At 38.0% G+C, this 27,232-nt stretch overlaps 1 protein-coding gene and 1 non-coding gene across 6 annotated transcripts in view; both read left to right on the top strand.

The window, feature by feature from the left end:
* LOC117228086 (synaptic vesicle glycoprotein 2B) overlaps window positions 1-27,232 on the top strand; it is a 58,612-nt gene that overhangs the window by 19,377 nt on the left and 12,003 nt on the right. The window contains exon 1 of one of the 5 annotated variants that reach the window (XM_076528709.1): window positions 558-716. The exons of 3 other annotated variants lie outside the window; for them this stretch is intronic. The gene's annotated coding sequence lies outside the window, so the exon portion shown is untranslated. Of the gene's footprint in view, window positions 1-557; window positions 717-11,014; window positions 11,865-27,232 lie in introns of those variants that run through there. One more of the 5 variants, XM_076528712.1, reaches the window with a different exon arrangement.
* TRNAR-UCG (transfer RNA arginine (anticodon UCG)) lies at window positions 23,241-23,313 on the top strand. Its single transcript has one exon. It is a non-coding gene; the product is annotated as a tRNA-Arg (tRNA).

Here is a 27,232-nt window from a genome sequence, read left to right on the forward strand (position 1 = left end):
TTATGTCTGTTATGTATGTATTATGTTAGAATGTGCGTTACCCGACAGCTAGTAATTCTTAATAAAATGAATTAATTCGAATAAAAACGATCGGTACGCCGTTCCTAAAAAATTACAATGCTGCAGGTTTTTATTCAACGAAAAATGAAAAATATAAAATCGTTACAATTTCGTTGAACATAGCTGTATATTATTCACACACAAATCGATTCATCTTCGTATTCCCATTAAAAAAAATGGTTAACGTGCCCGGGTCGGAAATTAATATTAGTTCAGAAGTTATGATTATTGAGATCGCATCGCTGCGCGGCGCGGCGCGGCGGTCGGCCGACTTCGGCAGTATCGTTTTCTCTCGCGCGAGCATATCGGTCTCGTTAATTACGCAACGGGCCGCGAGTACTCGCGTTTATTCTCTGTTTATACCGACGAGACACGTGTACTCCCTCGTGTTCCTCGGATGGCAGCCGCGAAAACCGGAAGCGCCTCGAAGACGCTCGGAGCCGGAGGAACCACGATGCCGAGGCTCTGTCGCTTCTCCGGCGACGATTCCTCCTTGTCTCGTTGCCTCGGGTCCAGGCTTGCATTGGCTCTTGCCGATCGGAGTGGGGGTGATTAGTGGCTCGTGGCCTCCCCTATATAAGGTTTCTGCTCACCCATCGCCGCTCGGTTGTTTCCCAATTCGGGCAACTTCTCCGAGACTTGGCAAACCGCACTCCGTAAGTCACATGCACGATTTTTTTGCTTATTTCTTCTCTCTGTTCTGTCTGCTCTCTCTCTCTCTCTCTCTCTCTCTCTCTCTTTCGCTCTCTCTCTCTCTCTCTCTTATATTTCTGCGTCTCCCGCGAGCGACTCGCGAAGACCAACTTCTTCCAACGATTCACTGACGCTGACCCTTCGCACTCGATTAGCGACGATAAAACTTGCTGCAATTTCACGCAAACTTTGCAGTACCGTTTCCTATTAACCCTTCTACGGTGTTTCGGCTTCTATATATGACCCAGATCGTGTATCAGGCTTCTACAAATTATTTAAGCATCACCTTGTTGCAATCGGATTGCTCGTTTTCAATTAGAGCGACTAAGTTTTTATTTTCTTTCGAACCTTCGTATTAATCCGTCGACGGTGCCGTTTTCTTCACAGTTGCTGCGATTTGAAATGTTTCGATTCGAATCGTTTCTTAGAAATTTACTTGATTGCTGAGATATCGATGACAAGAGCATTTGATTCGAATTTTAAAGGACAGAATAACATATATATAATTAATAAGTTATTACTAGAAATTTTCATCGCGAGTCGGACTCGTCAAGGGGTTAATGATCAAAGACGTTGTATTATTTATTTCGTATTATTTCGTTAGACTCGGACACCATTAATGCACGTTTCTATGAACACCGTAGGAGAAAACACCGAATCGCTGAGCGTTCAGCTTGTTACAATTAATTGTCGAGTTTCATATGCGGGAACAAAATTGTAAAGAATGCCTGGGTTCTGGAGTGGAAGCATTTGCGGACACGCTAGGTCGATCATATTTGCAAAATACAAGCGTACCTTGTCAGAGTGCTCGATTAATGTACATAGAATCGAGGGCAAGGATCCCAAAGATTGGTATAAACGTGATATCGCGTTCAGTTTTCAATCTCGAAGGGATCGAATTGTGGATAAAAGTTTTACGTAGCGCGAAATCAGCGATCTCTTTCCACTTCTTTGTTCGTTCTCACAGCCGACCTCTTGATTTCTCTGCTTACTTTTCGATTCATAATCCCGTTTGCTCGCAGCAATAATCCAGCAACGCGACAACGGAATCACGGCCATCGCAGGCTCGCTATTTGTCCGAATATATCGGTCCAATACCGTACACAGGCGTAGAGTTGAAGGCAAATGAAATCAATTTACGAAGATTCTGTACTAATCAACGTGAATACGATGTAGTAAGATTTATTAATAGACCGAGGGCTTTTATGCGGCTTACAGCGCGAACAATTATCTAAAACTCTCGGTGGAATAGGACAAATTTCTTGGAGTTTCGTCGAGGTTTCTGTTCTATTTTCGACCACGTGTAAACCAATTTTTCACCGACCTCGATGTCGAAACGTTCGGGTGCAGAATATTGTTGCGAATGTTCAAGAATAAAAATAGGAAAATCTTTTCGAACATTCGAATTTGAAGCGATAATATCGCAGAGATTTGTGGATCGCATTTACAACGAAACAAAAAGCGCGAGTTCGCGTAGCAATTTGTAGCTTGTCAATTGAAATATCTTAATTTTTAAAGCCGTCCGATCCGTGAAAAGATGTAATAAAAACATGCGAAACTTTAACAAGTATAATTTCAGGCCGATTCCGACGATGAATTTCAGAACTTGCAACTTTTTCCTGCTGTATTAAACGATGGTACATTGAGCACATTTTTATTGTTCCTGTAAATTCGAGAATACACAAAAGCGTGAATAAATCCGGCGAAACGGGCAATGAAAATTTCACGAGTAAATAAATATATTCACGGATCCGCCATCGTTATCTCCATTTATCTCCGTCGGTAAGGTAAAAGTCACAAGCCGGTCTACAAAATGGTATCCGCAGCTCTCTGTAAATAAGCGCTGGCACACTTATCGAATTTACAATCGAGCTTAAGCAATCACCGCGCATTGAACCATCGGATATGCACTAACAATATACCAAAATCAAATAAATATCTATCGTTCGGAGAATGACAAACGTCGCCGATTCATAATTGCTGAACTTAAAAAAATGCACAACATTTTAATTCGCACCGATCGTGCGACGAACGATGAAATTTATTAGATAAGAGTATCGGAGGCAATTTGTTGCTCGAAAGGATTTAGAACGACGCGACGGCCTTGTCCTGTACAAAGTGATAAACAAATCGTGGATCTTTGTGTAAAATAAAAATGTTCCCTGTCGATTTCAAGACACGATATTTACCAAAACCAGTCAATGTAACTGGTTCCTGTTTGTTTTCATTTACAATTGCTGATACCGCAAAAACGTTTCTGTTGGAAGTTTTTATACGAACTTCCAAACATTGAAGCATATATTATAATTACGACGAGATCGTAGAACGTTTAGATAAATCTAATCTTGTCGTTGTTATAAAACAATATACATTGGTCACGGTTAAGGCTCGATATTTCTAGCGTTAAATGAGACATATTTGTTATTATATTATATTATATTAATTAATTATATAATATAATAATTAATTGTATTATATAATTATAAATATTATATAATATTATAATATTATTATATTAAATATTATAAATAATATTACATAATATTATATTATATAATTATATAATAACTATTATATATTATATAATATTATATAATTATAAAATATAATAATTAATTATATTATATTAATCGTTCGTACTATTTTCTGCCTCCCGTTTATCATTTCCCATCCAAACGCGTGCAGATCCTCGGTCCAGCGACGAGACCGGCGACTTCGATTCGAGCTCTAAATCTCTCGATATTTCCGAAAAACACTAAAACCGCCGAATATTGCAAATACCTCCGCAATAACTGCGAAACGGATATTTCTACAACCGAAGCCCAGGAGTTTAGTGAAATTTCGGACTGTAAATTTTCCACTTGCGAAGTGCACGCTTCGCGATATTAAAGCGTCAGGTTTCAGTGGACGTGAACCTCTAAACTAATACACGTATATATATATATATATATATGGCTTTTCTTCTATGTGTGAGTTGTGACAGTGTGGCGGCGAGCCCCGGTCTTTAAAAAACCGAGATTTTTCGCCCGGTCGGAGCCGAGAGAAAAGCAAAATTCTTCGGCCGGTATCGTTGAACGCGCGGAAGAAGAGGGGGCGGGATCGCTCGCGGACGGATGACAGGTCGCCATAAATCAAGATGAAGCACAGTTTGACGATTCGAATTCATCATCGTCATACACAGGCGGACCTTAATAAACCGAAGTTTCGAACGCGCGAGTGTTTTCTACTACATCGCAATAGAAGTGGTTAAAGTCACTCAGCGTGAAATTTAGCAATTCATTCCGCGTCATTTGACCCGCACGGTTATCGGGTGACGTAAGTCCAATATTTGGGGAAGAGAATTTACGACGCGAATCGGTGTCGGGCGAACGATTTTTCGTCTCCCATGCCTGAACCGAGGGTTGAAAACAGTTGCGACTGCGGTGCTGCTCGAAAAGTGACGTTTGCTGGACCAGCGACTTGTTATCGTTAACGGAACAGAAACGGTTTGGAAACAGGCGTGCTGCAAATTGTTAAAAAACTGACCTGTTATCCGAGCGACTTAAAAAAGTGGCCGATCACGAAATACGACCGAAAGAATGGATCGTCGCGAAGGACCGTTTTTCTCCCGCAACTGGCATTACAGCTGAAATCAATTTAAACAATTGATATGGAAATCAATGCTGGAACCGTTCGAAGACAGATGGAACACTTTCAATTAAGAGGAGGAAGGCCGCGTAAGAGATCAACGCTGAGTATCAAAAATCGGAAAGTAAGAATCGCGTCTGCCGAGGTTCCGTTTGGCAAGTCACAGTCAAGCGAATGTTCGTGTGTCCAGTTAAATAGAATATCTATTATAATATATTCACGTATATTATATATTTTATTGAAATAATCAAGTTTGAAATGTTGCGAAGATGTTGAAATTAAGATTGTCGTATTAAATTTCACACACTGATTATATGATTGTAACCGGATGTCGGAAAGCGATCGATACTCGTGAAAGTAACTTAAAAATAATGCTTGTGTCAATAGTGTCTGATTTTCCATCCTTAGACCAGCGACCTCGAAGATATAAGAGCATCGATTTGCCCAAAAATCGTATAAAGTTACGAATTGTGGCCAATTTTATCGGAGAAATTACCACCGTGCCTCGTTTTCCAGAAGATTTCCAACCATACGACAAATTACCAATTTCCTCGTTTATTTCTTCTCGTCTCAGTCTTTTGTCCGCTGCTGTGTAACAGGTTCGAAACTGTTGCTTTTGGTCCGAACGTTCGCGGACGGCACTCTTCTTCCGTGTATCCGGCAAACAGTCCGCGCGAATTTCAAGTAATTAACGATCCAGGATCGTCGCGCGGGGACATCGGAAAGATCTAGAGCATTGTATCATTCTCGGAACGCAACCGGTTCGAACCACTTTGAAAGATCTCGACGATGAACACGTGTCACGCCGGGGTTACGATCAGCCAGGGATAATTCGTTCGGACGATTACGAGCGCGCGATTACACGAATCTCGCGGAAGGATGAAGAATCGCGTACGCGTGGCCGAACCATCGGGACATTCGCTATTTCGGTCAACCTGCGCCAAAACGTTTTTTTAATCCTTCGCAAACGACCTTAGGATTTCAACCGACAGACTTCACGATTGCTTGACAACTATTTTATTGTTCTACGCCACGAAATTCTTACTTGGTCCCCCAGATTTTTTGATTTATGGAGATTAACCCTTTGCACTCCACTGTCCCCTCTCGTGGGACATCGTAATTCTAGCATATCACTCGGATGTCCCCTCTCGTGGGACATTCAAGTTTATTAGTGATTACAGGGAATTCAGTTATTTCAGCGCAACTTTTTCAGACACGCGTGTTTCCCTGAAGTTTTCCCTTGAAATGGCACAAGAAATCACATCAAAATATAGTAAAATTACTAAGATATATACAAGAAATGTCAGCGGGTTTTGACGAGAACGTGAGAGGCGTGCTCACGACGGTCCGAGCACTTCAAAGACGCCACTTGAAAAGAGCGATAAGGCAAGTTTGTAGAAGAAAGATCGGTATGCGAACATAGCACGCACTGTATAGTGTGATTTATAATCATAAAATCTGGAGGAAAAGATTTTCAAAGCTGAACTCGGTCTGGTTCGAAGCGTCGAGCGGTATAGATAGATCTAACGAGTGAGAAAATCGGAAAAGTGATTCTTCTCTTGGTAAATAAATTGTTTGGTAAAAGTTTTTTTGGTAAATATCATCTTGTGAGTTAGTAATAACAATTAGAAATTTTCAACCTATGTATTTATTCATATTTTTTATTAGAACAATGGCATAACGTTCAAACACGAATGAGTCTCATGACACAAGTGGTAGCGAAAATGAGCTCCGGATAGACGTTTCTACAGATATGTTAGAAATGTTACTACAGATATGTAGAAGGTTTTCTTCTACAGTTAGTCCATCGTTTTGATAGCAGTGATAGCAATATCGTCCAAGCAACAAGGCGACGAGAGAAAGAGTTCGCATAGATAGCGATTACAACAAGAAAACAAAATTATAAAACAAACAATGACAAAATTATAAAAAATAAAATATTGATTTTTTTGCAAATTTCTCGATTTCAGCCAAATTCGTATAAGTACAATATCATTGTAATATGTTAGTTAGTTCCAAAAGCATACTAAATAATACGTTTCTGCTGAAAAGTGGCGCCGAGTAGCTGGTAGCCAACGTCCAGAATGGTTCGGAGTGCTAAGGGTTAAGACGATGCTTTTACTCATACGTCTGCAGTTGTTTGGAAAAACCAGACATTTCACAGTTTCGAAAGCTTTATGTTTATGCATTAATTGAGATGTATCGATCGGAGGGAAATTCGTGGAATCAAATTCGATAGTTATTCGATTTTTGCATTATAACGCAATTTTATAATGCAATTTGAATCGCTACTGGGGCGAGATCTGTCCAGTCTTATCCTAAATTGATCAATTTGCCTAAACATTTAGATATGGGTACACTGACTATACGTTTATAACGCTGTGATAAAAAGAAATCGTAAAGCCAGATACATGGAAGAAAAGATATTAAATTGCAACTTTTTCTTTGTAACGTGAATCATCGATTCTAGGACCATAAAATAAATCCTTGGGATTGAAAACAACGTCTGCGCAAACATGTTATGCGAGTTGCGCGACGCTCTAGCCTCTTTTTTCGTGGTTTCCGCGCGAAATTACGCTTGAAGTCTATATGAGCCGTTTATTTCGAAAGTGGCATAAGTCACTTTACCGTAATGAAAAGTGGTGATTTTTTTAATGTTTATACGAAATTATTTATACCGAGAAAAATATCAGTATCCTGAGATAACGAATACAAGTAAATCTTCTCGAAAGTTAGCATCCATATTTTGAAACGTGTTAAAACGCAAACCCTTAACCCGAGAAAGATAACCTACGTCGCAGAGGCGCCTGCGAAGACTGTTGATTTTTGTTAATTTTTCATAGAGGTCTAGTGATTTAAGTTTAAAATTACTTAAAATATAAAAAAATATAATATGAATGCATTTTATTTTTACAATAATGCCAAACCTTTAAAATGACTAGATTAACTTAAATAAATATCCATTGTTAGTATAAAATTGACGCCTTAGAAAAGCATGCGCCTTTGAAGCGTATGGTTATCTTTTACGTACGTTGTCATATGGTTATCTTTCTAGGGTTAAATACCTCGACTTAAAAACAAAGTGACTTATGCCACTTTCAAAATAAACGGCTCGTATAACGACAGGCATCCATCGACACACGAGCCTAACGAAATTGAATCGTTTCTTGCCACATGTCTACCAATCCAAATAACGTAACAGGAATTGTAAAGCTTGTTACTTAACAGCAATCTCCAACGAACGGAAATAATTGTTTCAGCTTACTTAATTTTTGTTTTTTGTTATTTATTCTAACGGTATCTTTCCATGGACTGGAACGGTGTTATTCTATCACGGTGATTTGTCACGCAGGTTTTCCGAAATGTTTTATAAAGTGAGAGCATCGAAAAACCTTCTCAAGGACGTTAAATGAGCGCAGCGTACCAATTTCTATGCGCCGACCATATGTTTCCAACATCCGCAACTAATAGAGAAAAAAAAGTTAGTCGAAGTGAAAAATGATAGATATCTTTCTTCCGACGTTATTGTTCCAATAATTTTCTAACGAATACCATGGTTTTTGAAAAGAAATAAAAACAATAAAAGACTTCTTGCCTCTAAAGTATATTGTATAGTAGATGGTACAAACTTTCGATGTGCTTGTTATTTCAGGATACTGATATTTTTCTCAGTATAAATAATTTCGTATAAACATGAAAAAATCACCACTTTTCATTACGGTGAAGTGACTTGAGCCACTTTCAAAATAAATAGTTTAGAAAAATCACTGACATATATTCATTTTGTCCGACGTATTTTACCGAAGCGATGTTTTGAAAGGACAGTGATTTACTAAAATCGTTGAATAAATTACATATATAATAATAATTTATACCATGAACATATTTAATATAAAGGTTTGATTTAAGTATTTTTTATTTTAATATTCATAAAATACAAAAGTAATTAGTACATTTTGAAACATAAGTAGAAGTAATTTATATGAAAATACATCGGTTCAATTTCATTTTCGTCATCGATAGGAGCGATCAAGTCCTCGGAAATCGTGGTTTGTTTCAAATTGTTTAAATAACTGTGGTATATCGGGGGTATATAATTAAGCAAGTCCATCGTGTCTTTGTATTTTGCTGAAGGAACAGGGCGAGATCCAGCGTATAACGGATCCATTTCTATTTGTGAATAACGCCTAGGTCTTCCTCTTTTTGGTGACAAATCCAAAGTTAGAAATTCATCTTTTTCATCTAAAGTTAGTTTATAAAACATTTTATAGCCATCTGCTGGCGGGTCTGGAGGTAGCCGCCACATCGCTATAATATAATTTACAAAACTGCACTATTCTTTCGCACTTATAAAAATAAGTCCAGCGATCACAACTTTTTTAAAAATACTGAAAATAATTCAAAACAATACTTCGCACACACTTATCACACATTTCTATTTCTATTACACTAAGCCCCGCAATGAATTTCCCGAGTACAGCGACTTGCGCCGCTTTCAAAATAAACATGTTTGTTATACCGTTAATCAGCAAAACTTCTCTCGAACAAATCTCAATAGTTCTCAACTTATTGATTGCAAATTTTTTAAAAATGAAAAGATACCGTTCAATTGTAATTAGTGTTACCATTAACTCGATTTTTTTTTGAAAAAGTGACTTATGCCACTTTCGAAATAAACGGCTCAATTATCATCGATATAAGAATAACCAGTAGGCGAGGCGAGGCGACACTGCGCGACGCAACGCGTCAACGTTCAATTAATTAATTTCAAATAAAAGTAAGTGGACGGGATTCGTGGCGCCACAAATCGCGCCGCGGGGAAACAGATTTCTCGAGTAAGGTAATATGAAAAATGGAAACATATATGTCGACCTCGGCGTCACTGGGACAAGGCTCATTCCATCTGTGCACGAAGGACTGCCGCGATTTCTTACGCTGTATTCGTCCAGTAAACATTTAATCGTTCCGCTTAATCGGTAATGGAAAATCCAAATTGTAAAACTGCAAAGCTCCTCGAAAAGTTCTCGTGTCTTTTTTTTTATCGTTTTTCGTAACATAGTCTATCGCACCGAATTATTTTAGAGGAAAATATTATTCGTTTCTAGAGTTCCCCCTATGAAAAGAACAAAAGATATCGTACGATGACATGGTACGATGAAATGGCTATCATTTTCTGCAGATATTGTCGAAGATGTTATCATTATTATAAGTGTTATTATTGTAGATGTTATTTGATCGAACATTTTTCTCGTAGTAAATGGAGAAAGTATGGAATACTTTTGTAGGAACCTATAAGCGCATATAGGAAAGTCAGTTTTGAAAAGCGAATTACGAAAAGTAAGTCATATTTCTCTGGAAAATATTATAATATAATATTATATATTATAATACTATATTATATTATATTATTATATTATATTATAATATTATATTATATTATATTATATTATAATATTATAATATATTTCTCGATCAGTATGAATCGAAGTATGTATCTTTTTATTGCCCAATTACGGTCCCGAATGTCCAATTACGCTTGTAATGTGCGCGTGTAATTCAAATAAAACGTTATCTTATCGGCACGACGACTACTTTCAAATATTTATACGCTACTTTATTCGAACAAGCTTAAATGAACTACTCATCCGATCCGGTGATTACTTTGTAAGATCGTGACGTACATAATTTCGTATTTTTCTACTTTTTTCTTTTTCTACGTCTCGCTGACTGATTCAATAAGCGATCGAAGATGCTTTCAAAATAAAAGAAGTGTTTCTATATTCAATATTGTGATTATTTAATAATAAGAATAATAATAAGAATAAACTATTGTTATAATAGTTTATTCGTAGTGTTTCTTCAATGATCAAATTAAATACGGTGGAACCTCGATTATCCGGTTCTGCGATATCAGAATTCTCGATTCTCCAATACCTTTCACAGTCTAATTTCATCCAAAATGATTTCAATCGTAATCTCATGTAATAAAATATTTTCGTTTCGTGGAATTGTTGAGGCGGTCAAAAGTGTTGACAGATTTCCAGCGAAGAAAGCGTTAAAATCGATGGAGAAATAATGCGAAAGTTTTTTCGCGTGAATGCGTCGTTTTCGAGCTACGAAAAATCGAAATTATTTACTACAGTAAATTCTCTCGAATCGTCGCTCAGCTTGTAAACAAAATTGGACAATTTAGGAATAGAAGGTACGATCGTTCGCGCCTCGCGGCTCGTTTTCACAGCCGCCGATTCCGAATAACTATAAAAACGAGTCGCGTTGCTCGAATAATCGTATCTCCTCCTGTCGAATCGTCCAATTTTGTGCACAATCTTTAGCGCGAATTCGGGAGAATTCACTGTACATTGAAACAATGTCCAAGACAAAAGCAGCGATCGATTGTTCCGAGAACGATACCGATCGAATTCGTTCGCTCGTATCTTGAAGATCTCGCAGAATCGCGCGTCCTTAGAGGCAACCGACGAGGACATCCCCCTTCGCGGTTGTCATCAGCATGTCACTCGATCGCGACTAGGAAACGCACGGTAACGTTTCTGCTCGACAGGCATCCACCATGATAGTTAGTGGGAGGTGGCAGGTAGCTTTTAGCGCTTCAATGCTCTCCGACACTCATTTCATTTCCACGCACCGTCTCTCGCGGATCAAGCTATTAAATGTTGACTTGAAACGTACGCCGGAACGATTTCAACGAGAATCGCGGACGTCGGATCGGTGAACTGTCGAATCAAGTGCGGCCGTAAGCGATCGTCTTCGAACCAACGAAATATTATCCCGGGCTCGTGTCGACGGCGATTGAACAGCCTCTCCCTTGGGACGGAAAGCTGACAGCTCGGTGATCGTCGGAGACTCGGAAGAGCCGAAACTCTGTGGTGTTCAATCTTTGTCCGTTCTTAGAACCGTATTTGCTTCGGGAGTCGTTGGTTCCTTCGATAGCCTTCCGATTGCAAAATCCGTGGGAAAATCAATTTGACGGAAGCCGGTGTTTCCATCCGCGAGCGACCGTGGTCGCAAAGAGATTACTTTGACGCGTTTCTGCGTTCGAAGCCGATCGCGTCGAAGTTCATAAATCGCTGCCCGAAAAGCGAACGGAGATCTATTCTCGCATCGACGTGCACGATCGAAGAGCCTGTCGGTTGATCTTCGATTCGTGAGAAAACGGCTGAGATTCTGCTCGGAATATCTTTTGAAGCGAGGCGCGTTCTTGTCCTGCACGCGCCGGTTCCCTTGACGGTCGTCGAAAAGTACGGTTCGCCGGGCCACGAAAATGCGATTGCGTTGACACGATCGCTGGGAAAAGTGACAGCTTGGATTTCATCGCTGAGATTTCACCGCGAGCTGGTGCAGAGTTCGTGCTGGCACGAATGATATTGACGATTTTAGCGCGTTACCGAAGTGCGAACGACGACGCCGCGAAACGCAGGAAGAACCGACGATCGGCTCGCTGTCGTGGCAGATTAGAACAATTAGAAGTAAGTAAAAGAAATATATGGTCTCGCGAGGAGATCGCATTTCGTTCGCCTACGATCTTGTAGATTACGAAGAATGCATGTCCGTTTAGTCGCGAATGATTCGTTTCGTTGCAGCAATAGTTTCACTTCGATCCGTGCTTTCGCCTCAAAGTACTCGGTGTTTACGCATTAAGTGTGCGCAATCGAAAATTTAAGTACAACTTGTATACTGAAAAAGGACGAAACTGATTCTCAGTTGAGCTATGAAAGGATCGTTTCTGGTGAAAATAAAACGTAGTCTGAATTTTGCGAATATGTACGTTTTCTTATGATTTAGGGATTTGTGGATTTATTATTAACCCCTTAATGCAATTTTTTTGAAAAAGGCTGGCCAAAAAAAATCAAATTTTTCATGTAAAAAAGCACAATTTAGAACGTTGTCTTGGCGAGAAAATTACGAAAATACAAAAATAATCAAAATTTTTATTGCAATTTTGGATTTTGATAACATTGCAGAGAAAATAGTCGAATATTGTAATATTACACGCACATCGACTTTTTTTATCTTTCTTTTCGAATTCCCATTTTTCAGAATAAACATTATTATCAGTAAAAATATTTATTTATACAATTGGTATGATTTCCAATTTTCAGAATATTACTATTATTATTATTATTATTGTTATTATTATTATTATTATATTATTATTATTATTATTAGCATCGTCATCATTATTATTATTATTAATTATTATGGATTTATTATTATTATTTATTCATGGATTCATGGATTTATGAATTTCATGGATTCACGGATATTCGAAAAATCCGCTTTAACTTCGAAGATTGATTTTAGATGTTTGTGGAGAAAGTATTATAGAATAGGATCCTGTTCACAGATCAGACGGAAAGAGTAGTATACGAACGTGGCAGAACGATATACGTACGCATTTGTAATTTATATAGTTTCATTACCATTCATTCCGGTTCGATTGAATTAACTTCGACTCGCGTGATGTAAGTACCGACAATGACTACATTTAAATGAGATGCTTGTTTAATCGTATCATATACGTTTCAATGAAATACTTGTTTCTTCGTCACATTAATTTTCTCCTATGCAAACTTCATTCAGGTGACATCATACACCACTTTTGCATCGCATTCGTTAGGGCTGATCGTTATCGTTTCGCTGCAGATTCTATGCATTTATATTACAAAGATGGGTGAAGAAAATATAAAACAACAGGTAGATCGAGAGAAATAATATATAATAATATATATATAATAATAATAATAATATATATAATATATATATATAATAAATAATATATAATAATATATAAATATCGTCGTATTATTTGTTACTTTCTTAAAATTATTAAAAGAAGAAATGAGATATTTGAATCCGATGCCTTGAAATTGATAGGAAATGTTTCTATTTTGCATAAGTATACTCAGCTGTTGTTTTTGTCTTCGTTGGAGAACAGCTTCCCAATAATTAAATATTTCACCTAGGGGATATTTTGTTGATATAATTGCGTTCGAATATTTCTGCGTGATTCAATGATCGCATACGAGAGATCGTAGTTTCGAAGATTTTAATTTCAGCGAGCCTTTAAATATACAAATTCCGCAGTTCCGTACAATCGGCACGTTTATACGATAGAAAATGTTAATAATTAATAACACGTGCATATGTACCAATTCGTGTCATAAGTAAGTTCCGACGCGAGCGTACAAAAAATGATTGAGTTATGACAGCGGTAATGGGAATGGTTAAGCGAAACGATAATTGTGAATGCTAATGGTAATCGAGAATGCAATATCAACGATCCCCAGTTATTAACCTTTTAGGCACGACGCGCCACTATAGTGGCTTCCGCGGATGTCATCTTTCAGAACGACGCGCCACTATAGTGGCTTGCTCTAGTAGCTCACTCGCTCATCGTTCGAACCAAATAATCTTCATATGCATTGTTTCACACTTCTTTTGTCTTCGCATCGATTTACAACAGTCTACAAGGTGTCCCAAAAATGTCTCGCAATCCGGAAATGGCGGGTTCCTCGGATCATTTGAAGCAACTTCTTCCTTTGCAAAAATGTTCTCCGAGGCACCATTAACGAGTTATTAACGGAAAACAGTGACCAATAAGAATCGAGCACGGCTGACGCGAGGCGGCCCAGCCAACCAGCTCGCGAAGCCCGGTTCCGCTCACCGGCTCGATCGCCTCGCGCTAGCCGAGCTCGCCTCTCATTGGTCGCCGTTTTTCGTTAATAACTCGTTAACGGTGCCTCGGAGAAAATTTTTGTAAAGGAAAAAGTTGCTTCGAATGGCCCGAGGAACCCGCCACTTTCGGATTGCGAGACATTTTTGGAACATCCTGTATATACAGTATTAGACTCTGCCGTCCAGAGAAATAGCCTCGCGCAGAATTCAGCCGTACCTAAAAGGTTAAGCAATTAGCATCGACGTGAGTTTGAAAAATGAAAACTCGCGCAATGTATATTAATTGCGAATTCTGTTTTCACAAGAACGCGTATACGTATCTTTCGCGGCGATTGCAATAGGGAATTGAATAATTCATACGCTCAAAGTTTTGCTCTGCGTGTTTCAAAGCGCAAGAAAAAAAGAAATAGTGATCGGCACGAGTGAATGGGAAAATCGGTCTCCGATTTGGACATCATTCCTGATCTCACTTGGACTCTGCAATGGAACGCAGATACGTGTAGCTCGGTTTATTTCGAATCGACCACTCGTTCTCATTCTTCTATTCCGTGATCGAATAAGTTGTTATGATCTCGCGAGCTTCGCTTTCCTCCCCAGACTGTGGCTTGTGTCTAAGAAAAAAAAAAACATCGAGACACCGGAATGCAGTTTGAGAATAATTAATTACGCGGTTACGCATGAATATATATTCACCATTCATCAGTGCCAGGTGATATCTCATTTACCAGTGCTCCACTTCGCCGGTGAACAGATCGCTGTTTATTTATTGGCTTTCGTCACGTGCGTGGAATTGCCAATACTGTAAATTACGGCGGACTGCGAATAAAATACTGGACATTTAATTGGTAGACTCGATCGAGCCACATTTTGCACGCGTTTCCTGAAGCGTCACAATTGTCTGGTTACGAAAACTGGTTCAGTGATTTGTTCACAACGATCGAAAAAGATCGTCAACTCCAAGAATTTCCAATTCAACACGTTGACATAACCTAACATTGGCCCAAAATGTTCCTATAAAATGAAGGTTATGTTATTGTCACGCGAAGTACAAAAAATGTTCTCCCCCAAAAGTTCTCCACAAAAGTAATTCAAATAAGCATGATTGAAACTAGAGAATTTCAAATCGATCGTAGCGTAGTTTTGCCATCTAAGAAATCTTCAGTTTGGTCGAATAAATTGGTCGAATGAATAATGAATTTTGAAAACTACTCGAACGTCAGAAAACGACAAATGAAAAACCATAGAAAATTCGGAAAATCCTAGTAATATTTGGCCGATATTTTACAATAAAAAAAAAAAAATTTCCAAAGCTAGTTAAAAATTAGTGTCAGACGTATGTGGAACTCGACGCGTTAATCCTCGACATTGCGACTCTTGCATGCGACATCCTGTTGTCAGTACGAAAAACACTGGTTTCGAGAGAGTCAGGATCTCCGGTGTTGTTTCCTTGTCCACATCGTTCCGGAATAATTCTGCAAACGATTGTCTAGTCTAAAAAAGAGGCGATAATCCGAAAAGCCAATATTGGGAGAATGAGGGATGTTTGCGCGAGTTCACTAAAGTTTGACATGTAACAGTTCACGTTAAACGATTCCGTTATGCACATTATTAGGTGCGCACCCTCTGCCGATGTACCGGGTGTCGCGGTATTTATCGAACGATCAGGGATGAGACAACGCTGCGTGAAAAAATGTAAAATTCTGAAAATTTGGAACAAAATGTTCTCCTACATTTTATGAAAGGTGACGCTAATGTTTCGAAATTATGCACGCTGTATTGATTTAAGTGCCACCTAACGGTCACGTGTTCGTGCAGAGTTCACCGATTCGATGCCGCTTTCGTGTTTCGGTGTCTTCGAAACGCACCGTTCTCTTTAATAATTTTCTAGCATCGAGGTCACCGCTCCGTGGATACTGCTGCAAAAGATTACTAATAATAAGAAAGGTGGTAATTGTGCAAATCAGAGTCCGGCTCACGTGATTCGAATAAATACGAAGATATAAATACAGTGTGAACCCGGTGTGCTTAAAAAATTGGCGGCACGTCAATTAAAGAATGGCGACACGTGTGTTTTGCGAAAATACATTATGTATAAACTATTACGCAGAATAATTATGCGAATGAATCATTATGGAACTTCGGTAGAGAAGTCGCGTGTAATTGAGAAGAACAAATACTACAAGTTATTTTGCAGCCAGTGTGGAATGACATTCGGTAGTCTTCCAAAGGAGACTGTTTCTTTTTTTTATTGCTCGCAAAGTAGTCATCGTCTCTCTGCGAGCATCAATTTTCAGGGAGCCGTCGCGAACGCGTAGTTTTAATTTTTTGAAATTTCTAGTAGATACTAGATATCTAGTATCTACTACAGTTGCAAAACAATAGAACGTTTTCCTTATATATATACATACGTTTCACGCTTACACCGATCGCTCTTGTATTGGGTTGGCAACTAAGTAAAAAATTGCCGATTTGTTCAATGAAATAAAAGAATTTTTTTTACTTGGAACGAAGTTTAATCTGTAATGTATTTTCCATTTTGTTCGATGACCTTTTGCCATCTCTCTGACAACTTGAAAATTCCACGCTCGTAGAAAGTCTGATCCTTTTCGGCCAAAAACTGAGTTAAGAGAGATTTTACAGCGTCATCGTCGTTCAAAGTTTTACCACGAAGGGAGTTGTCCAGGGACCGAAATAAGTGGTAATCCGATGGCGCGAGATCAGGGCTATATGGTGGGTGTAACATCAATTTCCAAGCAATATCCATCAATTTTTGCCGAGCGGACAAAGACGTGTGCGGCCTAGCATTGTCCTGCTGGAAAATGACACCTTTACGATCGACCAATTCTGGTCGCTTTTCTTTGACCGCCGCATTCAATTTGTCCAGTTGCTAACATTCACGGATAATAAAAAATAACATAATAATAATAATAATAATAATAATAATTTTATAATATAACATTTACGGATATGATAAAAATGGGAGTGAGAGACGTCTATAACTGAAATCGGCAATTACTTAGTTGCCAACCCAATAGTTCGTCGCAGTCCCAACGTAAACGTACCCCAACCAACACGGATCACTCAAGCTAACACAGTTAATCCTAACACGGCCTCAAAGTTTAATTTAGAACCTTTCCTTATCTCGAGGCTCGGTTCGAGCTGTCAAAGGCGTCTCTAAATTGTTATTATCAGCCTTGATTATTATTATTATCATATTATTATATTATTATTATTATCACCTTATTATTATCAGCCTGACTCTTTTGTCGGCAATTCAATGGAAAGCCTTCGTAAAACGGTCTGATTTATTACGGGCAAATAGATCCTCCATAGTTGCCATTTACGGACATTGCTTTGTCAAAAACTTCTGCTGTCTTTTCTGTGCTTTCTCCGACTTTCTCCATCGGCCCGATCGAAACCACGATCTTGAGATATTCGTGTGTACAGAGTGATCACGAACTTTCGACAACATATCTTGCCTGCTGACGTACGAAACGTTCGTTTCGGTGAATTTTGTGTTAATAAGAGAAGAAACATTGACCACTCCAATATTTACGCGAAATGACGACATAATTGGCAGCTCGAACCAGTGTAAATCAGTCTAAAAAGCAATTTTAGTGGACCTGATTACTGTGTGCTTTACTTCTCGTATCTCGAAAACGAAAACAAATTGATCGATGGTGTGTACATCTCTCCAAACGAACGTAGCAAATTCTGTGCGAGTCGATTACTCAAACAGTTTTCATTCATGGAATCGTCTTTTTCTTATTCTAGCCCCATTATCGAGATCAATCGTTGACGGTTAAAAGATGCTTACGGCTGTCGTCTTTTTCTCATTCTTGTCCGTTCTTTTGTAAATCGATAACTGACGATTCAAAGACGCGGCCCATGTATAATATAAAATTCTGTGCGATTCAATTATGCAAATAGTTCTAATTTATTGAATTGTATACTTCCTATTTTCGTTCCGTTTTCTAGAGTAATCTCTAATGACAAAGAGTGTTAAATTGTATAATATTTGGTACGATTTGTTTATGCAAACAGTTTTAATTTATTGAATCGTATACTTCCTATTTCTGTTCCATTTTTAAGAATAATCTCTAATGACAAAGCGTGTTAAATTGTATAATATTTGGCACGTTTTATTCATGCAAATTGTTTTAATTTATTGAATTGTACTTTTCCTATTTTCGTTCCATTTTCTAGAACAATCTCTAATGACAAAGAGTGTTAAATTGTATAATATTTGGCGCGACACGTTTATGCGAACAGTATTAATTTATCGAATGGTATTCCTCCTGTTCCATTTTTTCGAACAATCGTTGATGACAACCAATGCATGTGATATCAAATTCAGTGCGATTGTGCATATAGTTTTAGAGCGGCATTTCGACCGGAATAACCGCAGCGCGATAGCGAATAGATAATGGGAGGGTGACGGAAGCTCGGCGACGATCAGCAAACAGGCTCGCACGACCGCGATGGATCTTGAGGATGAATCGGCGAAACGTTTGTCGAAAACGTGTCAATTAGCCGAAGTGCCCGTGGTGCGAACCGATCTTAACGAGTGTGATGACACCGCTTTTCAGCGACGGCACCGTTGCCCGCCTCCCCCAGGCCTCCCCGGTAAATTTGTCGGCAACGAGACTGATTATTATGTCCTTGCGAGACTGACGATAATTACAAACCGCCTTACTTTCAGTGCCACACGCTTGACACGCCGATTAGAGCTTTCGAGAGCAGGTTGACCTCGTTTCCTCTCTTCCACCGTTCGATCCGCGATCACGAGTGATACTCGAGGCTCGATCGAAATCTGCGACAATGGATCGCGTCCGCTCGAAGACCGTTCCGCGCGCGAATGCCAGAGCTTCAAAGGGGTTCGATCGTTCGATGTTACACGAGGCCATAGCCGCGCCGGAACGATTATTCGATGAACGCTTTTCATTTCGAACGGTAATCGTCGGACCGCGGATCTTTGTGCAAACGATCGTTTTCAGTTCGCCAGTTTCATTGTCATTTCGTGGAAATTAGCGATATCGAGGATAAGTTCCCTTCGGAAAACTAAAATATTACTCGTCGTAAAGTGAGAAGAAAATCGCTGTAATTGGCACGTTTTATACGTTCTTAATATGCAAATGCGTGAAGATCCGCGATTATTGCCGCGAATTTTTTCTGCATTCACGATAGAAATAAGTAGATGCAATCTCGAGCAATAAAAAGATTGCAAGAAGTAAAGTGTAAGAACGCGTTACATTCGATGTACGGAAATGTTTAACGAAAGCAAGAAATTCCTAACCGTTCTTTTGTTTTTTAGAACAGATTTCTTTTATTTTGCATAGAAATCCGCAATCGGTAACTATGAATGACGAACAAATTTTTTACCGATAACTAAACTACAGATTTTATGCATTCGCGAGAAAAATGATTAGCTGAAATCTTGAAGAAGAGGATGAATAAAAAAAATCGGAGAGTATCGACACATTACTTTCGACTCATTATGATGATAGTATAGTGAGAAAAAGATTTCTAAATGACTCGTGTTTCTTGCGACAGGTACAGAACATTTTTATTTTGCACGAAGATCCACAGTCGAATTGTAGAAAGCTGGAAGTAAATCGAAAATTCACGTCGTCCCTTAATGTTAATAAATTGAAAGAATTATCTCGATGTTGGTAAATTCTATTAATGTTTTCCCCATTTTCATCAAGCTAATTTTTGTCACTATTAATTTTAAAATGCATGCGATTCTTCAACCAAATCTTGAAATCTTGAAATTATTTCGCATTTCAGTGGACAGTAGAAAAATACAGTAAATTCTCCCTAATTTTCTTTCAGCTTGTACACAAAAATGGACAATTTGGGCCAATACGATTATTCGAGCCTTGCGCTTCGTTTTTATAATTGTTGACAATCGTACAGTGTCTGCCATAATTAAACTGTGCGTTCGATGAATTTATGAGAAAACCGATCATTTAAAACACAAAAATAGCAAAAAGCTCGGAAAATTTCAAGAACATGATATTATTTTAACAGTATCAAATATTGTGTATATTAATGAAATACAATGTTTATTTTCATCGCTTTTATTTTCCAAATAGAATTTTATATTTTTTCGGACCATTCAACAGTAAGATTCGAAATCTCATGTTTCTTATTTTTCTTATCTTTCATTCCAACTGATTCGAATTTTTGAAAACGATCTTTCATACGTTATCTATCTATCTGACAACATTTCAAGACGTTTGGTCCAATTTTAGAAAATTTCTTCCGTTCGAAAAATCCGTTCGTTGCTCTGATTAAATAATTTCGTAAGCCGCCTGTATACGCGCGATATTTTATTCGTCAATTTTCGGGCAGAAGATGCGCCGAACGTTCCCGAATTCTCTCGTGAGAATCGATCGGTGACGCAACAATGTGCACGAACAATTCCGGCACCTTGTAAAGGTACAAAAGGGTTCGCGACTCCGCATTGAGGTCGTTGCACGCCGTTGTAATTAACTACACGAGTTAAATTGTCAATTATCCGTTGCGAAATTGAGTTGAATGATCCGGCTGATGTAATTGCTATCGTCAATGATGCGTGCCGCAGGTGCAACGTGTGCACGCACTCGACAAAGGGAGCGAGTTTCGCCCGATCACGTTTTCTACCGCTGTTAATTGATCCGCCGGATAAGATTTCTAAGTTAATCGACCTATTTTTTGCGTGAAATTGGACCACCCATAGTTACTCGGCCGCTTGCGCAACAAGACGACGTCGGAAATAAATAACCGCCGTAAGGATGTAATATTCTCGAAGGAAATTACTAGGTCTGTCTGATCTAAATGACGGTTTTTTTAAACAATCGATTTTAAGCAATCGATGTTCTATCGAGCTATCAGACGGATTTCAGCCAGACGAGAATCGTCTCTGCTCTTCTGAACTCGGACGCCGAGTATTCATATGTTTCGCGATATAATATAATAATTTAATATAATATATTTTTCTTCGAAAAATAAATAATATCTTCGAGAACGGTCGAAGCGAGCTCATATTATTTAGATTACGGCTGTCCGTGTGAATTCCTATTTCAACATCTGCTCGATAATAATTGGAATCGACCGAATAATTCTTTCCCCGATTCAACCGTTACTCATGTTAACTAGAGGAATAATAACAATAATTTTGGTAGCAGTATCGGTACCAAATAATATTTTCACTCGGAAATATTAAAGATAAGAAAATACAATTGACAAAAATTGCCAAGTTAACGAAGAAATGATTTGTTTTTTTCTTGGACACATCGAAATGCAGATTATAGAGAAGAATTAAATTCGATTCCGTCTTCGAAACCGATGACGGTTTTGAGAAAATTGAGTTTGAACTTTCGCGAAGCACGCGTGCGTTAGTACAAGATCAGACTTTCTACGAGCGTGGAATTTTCAAGTTGTCGGAGAGACGGCAAAAGGTCATCGAACAAAATGGAAAATACATTACGGATTAAACTTCGTTCCAAGTAAAAAAAAATTCTTTTATTTCATTGAACAAATCGGCAATTACTTAGTTGCCAACCCAATAGAATGATGCGAAAGGGTCGGGAAAGGCAGTGCACACTTATTTAGGACCTTTTTCGGTTATAATGTATGCTTAGATTAACACTAAACCTACCGCGGTCAAAGTGACCGCTTTCTTATTTTGCAATTCCGCAAAGTTCCGAGACTCATTCGTGGAGAACGCTCGAATAAATTATATTATTGGAGCAAGTTTTATAATAAAAACTTCACAAATTCTAAATAAATTCGTTCTTCTCACTTTTGCGAAGCAGTACATGCCAGTTAGTATTACTGCTTTTTTAAGAGTCTTTACAAGTTTAGCCCAAGTTTACCCAATATAATATGAGAATAATTGTTTTCGCCAATATTTTTCATTTTTTCGAAACTTAAACGCGTTCGTCGATCCGTGTAATCGAAATTTCATGTTAAACACTTCTGATAGTCTAACCCGAAGCTTAATAAATTTTCTCACATGCATGAAATTATTTCTTCGTCGAATTTCAAAGTAAAAGCTAAGAAGAAGAATAAGGTACAAGTGGCGTCTCGGTATTTATTCTGTTACGCGTCCATCTCTCTGTTTCCGCATAAGATAATTTCGCAAAAGACGATTAGGATGGTCGCGTTCCGCACAGTCTGCGGAAAGTTTCGCAGAGACGCGCGTGATATCGCCTCCTTACAGAGTATTTGGTACAGGATGTCCGTCAATGTCTGCTAATATTCAGTCGTTTTCTAGAACGGCATTAAGCCACGACACGCCTCCCTCTCAATTACATAGTTGAGACTTCAGGGTCTGCGATGTAACTGGCCAAGGTATTGAATTGATATTTTTCTGGAAATTGTGCGGCCGGTTTGTAAATCCTTGTCTAGATCTTGGAAAATTCTCAGGTTCCCGAAGCTGCACGTGGCAGCTTTTGCCGACGAAAACTTCATTTCCATATTCAACTTGAAATTACTTGAAATCGGCGCCAAGAAAGTATAGTATCCTAGTTTGACTAATTTATTGAAAGAAATATAATCCGTTGTATTTCCTGCTTTGTTTTCAATAATGTAAGATTTTAATTGTAAAGGTGATACAAAGTTCATAATAAGAAGATTGCTAGAATAGTCAAAATTAATTTATCGGAAAATAAATAAAAAATAAAATAAGAAGAACAATACTCGATTTTTAATCGCATCTTGTTAATTTGCTCAAATTATTTGCAATAGTCGCTTCAATTATAATTCAATGCGCAAACGAACAAGAAAGAAGGATTTTATTGACTCCGATAAGCAATTTGTTATGTTATTTTACGATACCGACGCGCCTCGTGGCTTATTAGCCACGATATTATTTAATAATATTATTTAATAATAATACTACGATATGTTATAAATTGTTTAACAGTCGACGAGCATAAATTAGTATAAATATTGCGAGAAATAATTGTCAGAAGCACGTTCACCTTCGATTTCAATGAGTAACGTAGCTTGAATTTCTGTCAAACGATAATATTTATGTAATATACGATTTCTATGAAGTATCGTTGCAAATGAATTGTTTAAAATTCAGCGTATCGACGTAGTTTAATAATAAATAGTTGCAGGGGCAACAGATCTTACAGCATTGAAATACCAATTTCAGGAAACTACCCTTCAACGACCGTGTGGCCTAACGGATAAGGCGTCGGACTTCGGATCCGAAGATTGCAGGTTCGAGTCCTGTCACGGTCGATCATTTCTTTTTTTAATTTTATTTTTCACATTATTCCAACTATTCCACTTGCTTTTTACGAAATCGTAAATGAAAAACGATTTATTTCGTTTTTCACATTATTAATTCATGATCATTCGCTAAATAATAATAATTTTTATCGCTATAATGTATAAATATAAATAATAAATTTATATATATGTATATATAATAATAATAAATTTATTGCTAATAATATATAATATATTATTTTATAATAATAATTTATAATAAATAATAATTTATCGTCTACCCTCGCTAAAATCGATACAGCACTTTACCTCTAGACCGTAAATTCGCTGATCGGTAGATATTTTTCAACTGTATTATTAATAGCAATTGAAATTTTTCATATTTTTCAGAATTCAATAACATTATTATAAATATAGTAGAGAAATATTTGAAAAAAAATTCCGAGAACCTAAAATAATGTCTGACGAATGTCTGAGAATGAAATCATTCGTTTGTTACACATTCTATACCGTATGAATAAACAACAAATTAGTGTTACAGACAATGCAAAAAAAGAAGGGGAAAACTCGAATACGTCTGCATGTTTTCAAGTGGGATACACGTGTCTGTTCGATCGTTTTCAGTGATATTTGCACCATCCCGTTTCGCTTTTTTATATTGTCCCGCGAACCTATTATAGCGATTCGGTAAATAGCGCGCGATTCCGTTCGTTCGACCGTGACAACGCTTTCTTCGAAACCCATGGGGACTCGATTCCGGTCTATGGTAGCAAAAAGAAGAAACCACAGGCGGCGAACAGAGACGGTTACGTGCATCGGATCATTACGTCGAACATAATAGAATTGTGGGAACACGTAATAATTAAAGCGATCGTAGCGTGTTCTATTTGTGTGTTAAACGGGTGCAGTCATCTGTAAATCAAGGTCGCGGCTTCGTGATTCCATGCAGGAACAACATTTTGTTTCCGTTCTATTGGGTTGGCAACTAAGTAATTGCCGATTTGTTCAACGAAATAAAAGAATTTTTTTTTTTTATTTGGAACAAAGTTTAATCTGTAATGTATTTTCCATTTTGTACGACGACCTTTTGCCGTCTCTCTGACAACTTGAAAATTCCACACTCGCAGAAAGTCTGATCTTGTACTAACGCACGCGTGCTTCGCGAAAGTTCAAACTCAATTTTCTCAAAACCGTCATCGGTTTCGAAGACAGAATCGAATTTAATTCTCCTGTATAATCTGTATTTCGATATGTCCAAGAAAAAAACAAGTCATTTCTTCGTTAACTTGGCAATTTTTGTCAATTGTATTTTCTTATCATTAATATTTCCGAGTGAAAATATTATTTGGTACCGATACTGCTACCAAAATTATTGTTATTATTCCTCTGGTTAACATGAGTAACGGTTGAATCGGGGAAAGAATTATTCGGTCGATTCCAAATATTATCGAGCAGATGTTGAAATAGGAATTCACACGGACAGCCGTAATCTATTGGGTTGGCAACTAAGTAATTGCCGATTTGTTCAACGAAATAAAAGAATTTTTTTTACTTGGAACGAAGTTTAATCTGTAATGTATTTTCCATTTTGTTCGACGACCTCTTGCCGTCTCTCCGACAACTTGAAAATTCCACGCTCGTAGAAAGTCTGATCCTTTTCGGCCAAAAACTGAGTTAAGTGAGATTTTACAGCGTCATCATCATTAAAAGTTTTACCTTGAAGGGAGTTGTCCAGGGATCGAAATAAGTGGTAATTCGATGGCGCGAGATCAGGGCTATATGGTGGGTGTAACATCGATTCCCAAGCAATATCCATCAATTTTTACCGAGCGGACAAAGACGTGTGCGGCCTAGCATTGTCCTGCTGGAAAATGACACCTTTACGATCGACCAATTCTGGTCGCTTTTCCTTGACCGCTGCATTCAATTTGTCCAGTTGCTAACATTCGCGGATAATAAAAAATAACATAATAATAATAATAATTTTATAATATAACATTTACGGATATCATAAAAATGGGAGTGCGAGACGTCTATAACTGAACTCGGCAATTACTTAGTTGCCGACCCAATAGTACACTCTGTCGTTGCCTGATTGGTGCACATTAGGGGTGCGAACATGATGCTGTACGTTGCGATCGTTGGAACAGTTTCTCAACAGGTTGTAAATGAAACGAAATATATTTTATTTATGCTTGTTTTGCATGTATAACTGCAATTATTAAAAGAAAAGAAAACGTAACGGATTTAAGCTACAGTAACAGTTCGGACGCGGTGCTTTGGCAAATTCAAAGATTCTCATTGTCGACGAGCGAAGAATGATACGAGGAGTGCAAGCATAAACGTTCCATACATTCATCAACAATGCCCTGCGTTAATGAGACTCTAACCATCATAGAATTATCTTGGGAACGAACATCGCATTGTTCGTGTAACTGAGATCGCGAAGATGCTCAACCTCTTTCGCTCGAGTAATGCTGTGCACGTAGCACGCATGCTAGTTTCTCAGTGCGAAAGGTCGAGCATATGAAAAGAAACTAATTATTTTATTATTCGATATTCATCGCGATGACTCTTCTAAAAATCTCTTTCCGCGTCAATCTTGCTACAAATCTTTTCCTCTTTCAGAGTCCGACGAAACGATTCGTGAAAATGAAAATCTGCATAAAGTTTCACGGTCTAATGAGTATCCCATCGTTATCCTTCTGAAAATAATACGTTTAGCCGTTCTCAATACCGCCGGAATGCTTTCTTAAATCTTGTTTTTCTTCCACGATTATCAAATCAATTACCTCAAGGTAAAAAATTGCGTCGCGTATCGCGTTACGAGCTTAACGCGGTCGCATCGTACGTCGTGCGTTGGCCAGTAACGCGGATCACAATTAATTAGCTCGAAACGTAATTCCATAGAAAATGTTGCACGCGAACATTCGTTTCGTTTAAACATTATGCCAACGTTTTATTCGCGACAGTATAACGTCGCAGTATATTTAGTTTCATATTTTCATATCTTAGCAAATTGTCAAGTTAAATAAATCGCTACTACTTGTGTCATGAGACTCATTCGTGTTTGAACGTTTTGCCATTGTTCTAATAAAAAATACGAATAAATACATAGGTTGAAAATTTCTAATTGTTATTACCAACTCACAAGATGATATTTACCAAAAAAACTTTTACCAAACAATTTATTTACCAAGAGAAGAATCACTTTTCCGATTTTCTCACTCGTTAGATCTATCTATACCGCTCGACGCTTCGAACCAGACCGAGTTCAGCTTTGAAAATCTTTTCCTCCAGATTTTATGATTATAAATCTCACTATACAGTGCGTGCTATGTTCGCATACCGACCTTTCTTCTACAAACTTGCCTTATCGCTCTTTTCCAATGGCGCCTTTGAAGTGCTCGGACCGTCGTGAGCACGCCTCTCACATTCTCGTCAAAACCCGCTGACATTTCTTGTATATATTTTAGTAATTTTACTATATTTTGATTTGATTTCTTGCGCCATTTCAAGAGAAAACTTCAGCGAAACATGCGTGTCTGAAAAAGTTGCGCTGAAATAACTCAATTTCCCGTAATCACTAATAAACTTGAATGTCCCACGAGAGGGGACATCCGAGTGATATGCTAGAATCACGATGTCCCACGAGAGGGGACAGCGGAGTGCAAAGGGTTAACACTGCCTTAACCGTTTGAACGAATGAGAGCTATATATTGTTTATCCACATAACGCTTTGCACTCGAGTGGTGACTCTGAGGCAGCATTAAAATTGTTGCATCGCGTTTCAAGATAACTTTTACATTATAAAAGTCTAGACGTGTGAAAAAAATGGTTAAAAGTCTAACTGTTGTACGAGTCGCAAGACTATAAATTTCATACGCATAAAATGCACTTTGTCATATAAAATGGAAACGCCATAAGT

This window comes from Megalopta genalis, chromosome 2, assembly GCF_051020955.1.
Source record: "Megalopta genalis isolate 19385.01 chromosome 2, iyMegGena1_principal, whole genome shotgun sequence".
Lineage (NCBI taxonomy): Eukaryota > Metazoa > Arthropoda > Insecta > Hymenoptera > Halictidae > Megalopta > Megalopta genalis.